Below are 8,764 nucleotides of genomic sequence, written 5' to 3'. Positions count from 1 at the left end.
AGGGACCTAGTACCAACAATTATACTTGCTCTGTGGTTTGTGATTTAACCTATGACAGAAACAGATGTGGGCACCATCTGTCTCTTCACACCTGCTCACTCCTATGCCCAACCTTCCCCCCTGCTCTTCCCCACTTATGCTCAATTTTTCTTTCTCTCACTACTCTGCACAAACTCTTCAGATAGAATACTGAGTCCCACAAATCCCTCCCTATCCCTCATTAATTTTTTTTTACTTAATCTGAAGTTAACAAGTACCAAATAAAATGAGCATTTTCACATACAAGTTAGACGAGGAAAAGAAAATCATACGTGTAAAACATATAAAACCACAGATCTTTATTACACATGACTTGCTTTCCCTTTTAAGCATGTAATAAATTCAACATATATCATTCTTCTTTAAAAAACTAAATTTGTTATTTCCTTATTTTTAATATTCATTTAAAAAATTTTAGTTCCAAATTCTCTCCCTCCAGTTCCTCCCCTAGTTGAGAAGACAAGTAATATGATATCAATTATACATGTGAACAACATATAATTTTCAAAGTTGTCCTACTCATCTGTGTTTTCTTCTGGTATTCCTTCTGATCTCTTCCATTTATTTTTAAAAATTTCTCAAATATTGGATATTTTTTCTTTTTTTTTGTGGGGAAGGCTGTGGAGAATGTAACTCTATTATTGCTAGCACCCCTGTCCCTTCCACCTCCCATTGGAAGGAGAAAAAAAGGAAAAAAGAAAAACCAAGCCATTGTTACACACACACACACACACACACACACACACACATTCAAGTAAAACAAATTCCCAATTAGCCATGTCTTAAAATGCATCTCATTTTGCACCTTTGCTTCATTATTGGTCCTCTGGGATTGTGGCTGGTCAATACATAAAGCAGAATTCTTAATTCTTTTAAAATTATTTTTCTTTACAATGATGTTGTAATTATATAAATTGTTCTCCTAAATCTTCTAATTTCATTTTGCATCAGTTCATATAAGTATTCCCAGATTACTCTGAAACCATTTCTTTTGTTCTTACAGCACTATAATATTCCATTATGTTCAAATACCATAATTTGTTCAGCCATTTTCCCAGTTTGATAGGCATCCCCTTCTTAGTTTCCAGTTTTTTGCCACTCCAAATAGAGCTACTGTAAGTATTTTTGTGAATTTTTGTGCATTTATTCGATCTCTTTAGGGTATAGGCCTGATCGCAGTATCACTGGGCCAACAGTATTCAGTTTAGTGACTTTGAGAACATAATTAATCTTTTAAAAATTTATTTCGTTAAAATTTTCCCAATTACTTTAAAAAATTTAATATTCATTTTTTTTAATTTTGAGTTTCAAATTCTTTCCCTACCCACATCCCTGGAGAAGGTAAGCAATGTATTTTTCATCATAAGTCCTTTGGAATTGTCTTGGATCATTGTAGTTATCAGAGTAACTAAGTCTTTCACAGTTGATAATGCTTACAATACTGCTGTTACTACGAACAATGTTCACCTGGTTCTCCTCACTTCACTTTGCATCAGTTCATATAAGACTTCAGAGGTTTTTCTGAAACCACTCTGCTCACCATTTCTCATAGCCCAACAATATTCCATCACAATCATATACACAGCTTGTTCAACCATTCCCCAAATTGATGGGCATCCTCTCAATTTCCAATTATTAGCCACTACAAAAATGGCCGTTATAAATATTTTTGTACATGTAGGTCCTTCCCTTCCACTTTCTCTTTTTAAAGATCTCTTTGAGATATAGACCTAGCAGTGCTATTGCTGGATCAAAGGGTATGCACAGTTTTATAGCTCTTTGGGCATAGTTACCAATTGCTGTCCAGAATGGTTGGATCAGTTCATGACTCCATCTACAATGCATTAGTATGTTCCAGTTTTCCCACATCCCCTCCAACATTTATCATTTTCCTTTTTTGTCATATTAGCCAATCTGATAGGTGTGAGATGGTACCTCAGAGTTGTTTTAATTTGTATTTCTCTAATCATTAGTGATTTAGAGCATTTTTTATGTGACTATTGATAGCTTTGACTTCTTCTGAAAAAAATTCTTGTTCATTTCCTTCTGCCATTTATCAATTGGGCAATGGTTCTTATCTTTACAATTTTGACTCAGTTCCTTATATATTTGAGAGTTGAGGCTTTTATCAAAGAAACTTGCCATAAATTCCCCCTCTCCCGATCCTGCTTTCCTTCTAATTTTGGCTTAGTTTTGTTTGTGCAAGAACTTTTTAAATTTCATGTAACTAAAATTATCCACTTTACTTCCCATGATACTCTCTATCTTTTATTTGTTCATAAACTCTTCCCTTATTCATAGATCTGACAGGTAGTTTTTTCTATGCTCTCCTAATTTACTTACATCACCCTTTATGTCTGAATCATTTATCCATTTTGACCTTACCTTGGCATAGGATTAGATCATTTGGCATACATATTGTTGGTCTATGCCTGGTTTCTGCTGAACTGCTTTTCAGTCTTCCCAAATTTTTATTTTATTTTATTTTATTTTATTCCTTAATTTTTATTAAGTGGTGAATTCTTGCTCCAAAAGCTTGGATGTTTGGGTTTATCAATCACTAAATTATTATAGTCATTTGCTAGTATGTATTGTGTACCTCATCAATTCCACCGATCCACCTATTCTATTTCCTAGCCAGCACCAGCCTTCACATTTTTTTCATTGATTCCATTGATAGTTTTGACCTTTTGTTCTTTCCAGATGAATTTTGTAATTTTTTTTCTAGCTCTATAAAATAATTCTTTGGTAGTTTGATTGGTATGGCACTAAATAAGTAAATTAACTTAGGCAGAACTGTCATTTTTGTTATATTGGCTCACTGACCCATGTGCAATTAATATTTTTCTAATTGTTTAGTTCTGTCTTTGTGTGAAAAGTGTTTTGTAATTGTGTTCATATAGTCCTTGGGTTTATCTTGGCAGGTATATTCCCAAGTATCTTATGTCATCTGCAATTATTTTAAATTGATTTTTTCTTTCTATCTCTTCCTGCTGGGTTTTGTTGGTGGCATGTAGAAATGCTAGTGATTTATGTGGTTCTATTTTATATCCTGCAACTTTGCTAAAACTGTTAATTGTTTCACCTACTTTTTTATTTGATTCTCCATGGTTCTCTAAGTATACCATCATATCATCTGACAAGAGTGATAGTTTTGTTTCCTCATTGCTTATTTTTATTCCTTCAATTTCTTTTCCTTGTCTTATTGCTAATGAAATACTGAATAATAGTGGTGATAAATAAATCCTTGCTTCACCCCTGACCTTATTGGGAAGGTTTCTAATTTATTCTCATTATGGATAATGCACGTTCTTCATTTTACATAGATACTACTTATCATTTTAAGAAAGGATTCATTTATTCCTATACTTTTGAGTGTTTTTTTTAAAAATAGGAATGGGTGTTGTATTTTATCTAAAGCTTTTTCTCCAACTGTTAATAGAATCATTGTTTTTATTGTTTTTGTTATTGACATGGTCAATTTTGTTTATGGTTTTCCTAATATTGAACCAGCCTTGCATTCCTGATATGAATACCACCTGGTCATAGTGTATGATCTTTGTGATATATTGTTGTAGTCTCCTAGTTACTATCTTACTTAAAATTTTTGCATCTATATCTATTAGGGAAATTCATGAGTGAAGCTTTCTTTCTCTGTTTTTGTTCTCCCTGGTTTAGATACTAAAACCATATTTGTGTCATAAAAGGAATTTGGTAAGATTACCTCTTTATTTTTTCAAACAGTTTATATAGTATTGGGATTAATTGTTCTTCAAATGTTTGGTAGAATTCCTTGGTAAATCCATCTGGTCCTGGGGATTTATTCTTAGGGAGCTCATTTTTGGTTTGTTCAATTTCTTTTTCTACGATAGGGTTATTTAAGTATTCTATTTCCTCTTCCATTAATTTGGGCAATTAAAAAATTTTAAATATTCATCTATTTTACTTAGATTGTCAGATTTATTGGCATATAATTGGGGAAAATAATAATTGCTAATAACTGTTTTAATTTCCATCTTCATTGGTGGTGAATTCACCCTTTTCATTTTTGATACTAGTCATTTGGTTTTCTTTTTTTTTTTCCAAATCAAGTTAACCAATGGTTTGTCTATTTCCCCCATAAAATCAGCTCCTAATTTTATTTATTAGTTCAATGGTCTTCTTACTTTCAGTTTTATTCATCTCTCCTTTGATTTTCAGTATTTCCAATTTGGTGTTTAATCAGATATTTTTAATTTGTTCTTTTTCTAGTTTTTTTTTTAGTTGTATGCTCAATTCATTGATCTGCTCTTTTTCTCTTTTATTATGGTATGTGTTTAGAGATATAAGTTTTCCCCTAAGTATTGTTTTGTCTGCATCCCACAAATATTAGTATATTAACTCATTATTATCATTGTGTTTGATGAAATTATTGATTGTGTCCATGATTTGTTATTTTACCCACTTATCTTTTAGGAATAGATTACTTAGTTTCCAATTAATTTTTAATCTCTACTTCCATAGACTAATTCAATGAATTGAATGTGATTTTTACTGCATTATGGTCTGAAAAGGGTGCATTTAATGTTTCTGATTTTCTGCATTTGTTTTGAGGTTTTTATGCCCTAATACATAGTATTTGTGAAGGTGACATATACAACCAAGAAAAAGGTATACTCCTTTCTGTTCCTGTTTAATTTTCTCCAGAAGTCTATCATATTTAACTTTTCTAAAATTCTACTCATCTCATTCTTATTTATTTTGTGGTTATATTTATCTAGCTCTGAGAGGGGAAAGTTGAGGTCCCCCACAGCATAATTTTACTATTTTCTCCTGTAATTTATTTAACTTTTCTTTTAAGAATTTATATGCTATGCCATTTCATGCATCTATGTTTAGTACTGATATTACTTCATTGTCTATGGTACCTTTTAGCAAGATGCAGTTTCTCTGCTTATCTCTTTTAATAAGGTATATTTTTGCTTTTGCTTTGTCTGAGATCATGATTCTACCTCTGCCTTTTTACAAATATGGAGCACTTCATGAATTTGCATGTCATCCTTACACAGAGGCCATGCTAATTTTGTCTGTATCATTTCAATTTTAGTATATGTACTTCCAAAGTGAGCATGGGAAACATAATTCTAAATAGCATTCCAGAATGGCTGGACCAAATCATAACTCCACCAAAAGTGCATTAGTGTTCCTGCTTTCCCTTAATTCCTCCAACAATTTTCGTTTGCTTTTTTTATATCATGTTTGCCAATCTGATGAATGTAAGGCTGTTTTCATTTGTATTTTTCTTGTTAATGATTTGAAACTTTTCTTTATATGGTTGTTCATAGTTTGGATTTCTTCCTTTGAGAACTGTCTCTTCATATTCTTTGACCATTTGTCAATTGGGGAATGGATCCTGTTCTTGTATATTTGAATCAGTTCTTTACATATTGTGGATATGAAACCTAATCAGACAAACTTTCTGTAAAGATTTTTCCCACTTACCTGTTTATCTTCTCATTTTAACTTAGTTAGTTTTCTTTGAGCAAAATTTTTTTAACATTTTGCTTAATCAAAAGTGTCTATTTCATTCTCTGTGAGCTGCTCTATCATGAACTCTCCCCCAACCCATAGTTATGAAAGATATTTCCTTCTTTTTTTCTCTAACTTGTCTTTGATGTCACCTTTTATGTCTGTCCTATATCTGTTTGGATCTTATTTTGGTATCTGGTGTAAGACATTGGTCTAAACCAAATATCTACTAAAGTGTTTTCTAGTTTTTTTTCAGCAATTTTTGTCAAATAATGATCGTACCTCAGAGCTTGAGGTCTTTGGGTCTATCAAACACTGTGTTTGTTTACTTCTGTATATTATTCTCAGTCCTTCATTAAGATGCCTTTATACTCATATTTTCTGTATCCTATTTCCTAGAGGCAGCAAGGTAGTACAGTAGGGGCTGTGCAATAATTGTGACAAGTACAAATACAGCCATAAATGAAAAATGGGGCTGCTATAGTTGAAATTGATTTCAGTCTCCCAATGTCCAATTTACTTGGGGACAAGAAGCTAGGAAGACAGGAAGTCAGTCAATAAACATTTATAATGTGCCTACCACATCCCAGCGCTATGCTAAACACAAAGAAATACAAAAAAAGGCAAAAGACTCCCTGTCCCAAAGGCTAGGGTGCAGTGAGCCAGAAGCATGAAGGAAGTACAAGAAGGACCTATATCACAATTTTTGAACCAAAGGATGTCAGTTTAAGGTACCTTAGAAGCCATATAGTCCAAACCCCTTATTTTGCAGATGAGGAAACTGAGGTCCAGCAATGGGAATTCTCTTACTCAAGGTCAGACAGTTAATCAGTAACTTGTAAAGAAGGTGGGAAAATATCCTTCTCAGTAGGTCCTTGGGAAGTTCAATGGTTTTGCCCTAGGTCACACAGCCAATAATAGGCAAAGGCAAGATTTGAATCCAGGTCTCTACTGACTCCAGAGTCAGTGTGCCTCCCTATGAAAGACCTGGAGAGCTCCCATAGACTAAGAAAGATTGAGGTGATCCAGGGAATAGCTGTACTGAATTCCCCAATCCTTGTTTTCAACTCCACACCCATTGTCAAGGATGCAACCCAATAACATTCATGGGCTAAGGACAGAAGGACCTAGGAGGAGAAGGGTGAGAAATGTAGGGAAGTTGGTCTGAAAAGAGTCTCTCCCTGAGGCAATAGGTGATGAGGAGAGGGGAGAAGCTTGGTGGAATCAGCAGCTGCAATAGCTGCTTGGCTTTCTTGCTGAAGACTCCTGAAAAGGCCTCAAACCCTTATTTCTTTTGAATTATTTTTGTTACTACTTTAAAAGATTTATTAAGGCATTTTATTTTTATATCCTAGAATTTTCTGAATATGTTGCACCAGCCTCCCATCCCTCACCCAATAACCAGTGGGTTTCTTTCTCAGATAACAAAGAAAGACAGTTTAAGCAAACTCAATTAACATAGCATCTATGTTTAACAGTATATGCAATTTTGCACCCATAGTGTACCACCTCTCCAAGGAAAAAAGGAAGGATGAACACTGATTTGGTATATGGCCTCCTGACTAGGGGTAGCATTGGCTCAATGCTTTCACCTCACCCCAATAAGGTGAGTCTTCCATCCCCAAATGAAAGAAACAATAGAAAGAAAAAGAATCCCAAGCCTTATCTTCAACCTTTATCCCCATCCCATACCCTATTCCCCTTCTTATCCTTATCTGTCACTCCATTTCCAAATTCCTTTCTCCTTTCTCAGCCCCCTATTCCTATTCAATCTCATTCCTTTCTCACCATCCTTATCTCTCCCATCCCTACCCTATCCTTATCAGTATTCTTCTCATCCTCTCTGCCCCAATAGGATCCCCAGCCCCATCTTCCTTCTTCTTTAAATCTATGGCCAGCCTTCCTGGCACCTAGCCAGGAGAGATTAAATCTTCCCTCCCCTCCAGAGATCATCCATCTGGCAATGAAAAGGTTGGACACACAGAATGCTTTCTTGAGAGAGACAGGAAAAACCCACAGAAACTGAACAGACCTCAATTATACCATCACTAGAGGAGAACAAGGATAATACCCCATTAATTAGACTTAAATTGAGAGAAATGTGCTGAGTTCATTGCTGTGTGTGTGGGGAACATGGTTTGATTATAACAACAAAAAAAAAGCCTTATATGGAATTTGTTGGCATTTTAAGACAAGGACCATCAAAGGACTGTCAAAGCTGTCTCTGTCTTCATTCTTCCCCGAATGTCTCTACTTTAGAAGGCCAGGCTAGAGAATTACACATCCAACCTGTCCAGGGACAATATATGTTGGGAACATAACAATTTATAAAGTGCTTTCATGTTTATGAGCTATTCCAGTGATCGACTCTCCTAATTTTTAGGGAAGATAGAGTATGGACTGGTGATTACAGAAGCAGCTAGTTGTCTCTCTGGATAGTACACTGGATCTTGAGACAAAAAGACCTGAGTTCTAGATGGGTGGCTCCGCGTGAGTCAGTTGATCTCTATCTGCCTCAGTTTCCTCATCTGTAAAAAATAGGGATAATAACATCACCTCTCTCTCTGGGTTGTTATGAAGTTCAAATGAGATAATATTTGTAAAACCCTTGGCAAACTTTAAAGCACTGTATAAATGCTAGCTATTATTATTTCACTGGTATAGAGAACTCCCTTTTGAAGAAACTCTCCCTACCAGCTGTGAACTGATCCAACCATTCTGAAAAGAGATTTGGAACTATTTCCAAAGAGCTATAAAACTATACATACCCTTTGATCCAGCAATACTATTACTAGGTTGGTGCCCCCAAAGATATAAAAGAAAAAGGGAAAAGGACCTATATGTACAAAAATATTTATAGCAGCTCTTTTTGTGGTGGTCAAGAATTGAAAAATGAGGGGATGCCCATCGATTGGGAAATGGCAGAACAAGTTGTGGTATATGACTGTGATGGAATACTATTGCACAATAAGAAATGATGAATAGAATGGTTTCAGGAAAACCTGGAAAGACTTACAAGAACTGATGTAAAGTGAAATGAGCAGAACCAGGAGAAAATTGTACACAATGACAGCAATATTGTATGATAATCAACTGTGAATGTCTTAGCTATTCTCAGCAATATAATGATTTAAGATAATTCCAAAAGACTCATGATGAAAAATGTTATCTATTACCAGAGGAAAAACTGATGGAATCTGAATGCAGATCAAAGCAC

General features: G+C 34.6%; 1 non-coding gene across 1 annotated transcript; it reads right to left on the bottom strand.

Moving 5' to 3' along the window:
- Positions 1-5,042: 5,042 nt before the first annotated feature.
- Positions 5,043-5,149, bottom strand: LOC114030205. Its single transcript, XR_003567561.1, has one exon. It is a non-coding gene; the product is annotated as a U6 spliceosomal RNA (small nuclear RNA).
- Positions 5,150-8,764: the final 3,615 nt, after the last annotated feature.

Source organism: Vombatus ursinus, unplaced genomic scaffold, assembly GCF_900497805.2.
Source record: "Vombatus ursinus unplaced genomic scaffold, bare-nosed wombat genome assembly UNPS02014945.1, whole genome shotgun sequence".
NCBI classification, from domain to species: domain Eukaryota; kingdom Metazoa; phylum Chordata; class Mammalia; order Diprotodontia; family Vombatidae; genus Vombatus; species Vombatus ursinus.
The sequence above is the reverse complement of the archived record's forward strand: the minus strand, read 5'-3'. Positions and strand labels throughout refer to the sequence as shown.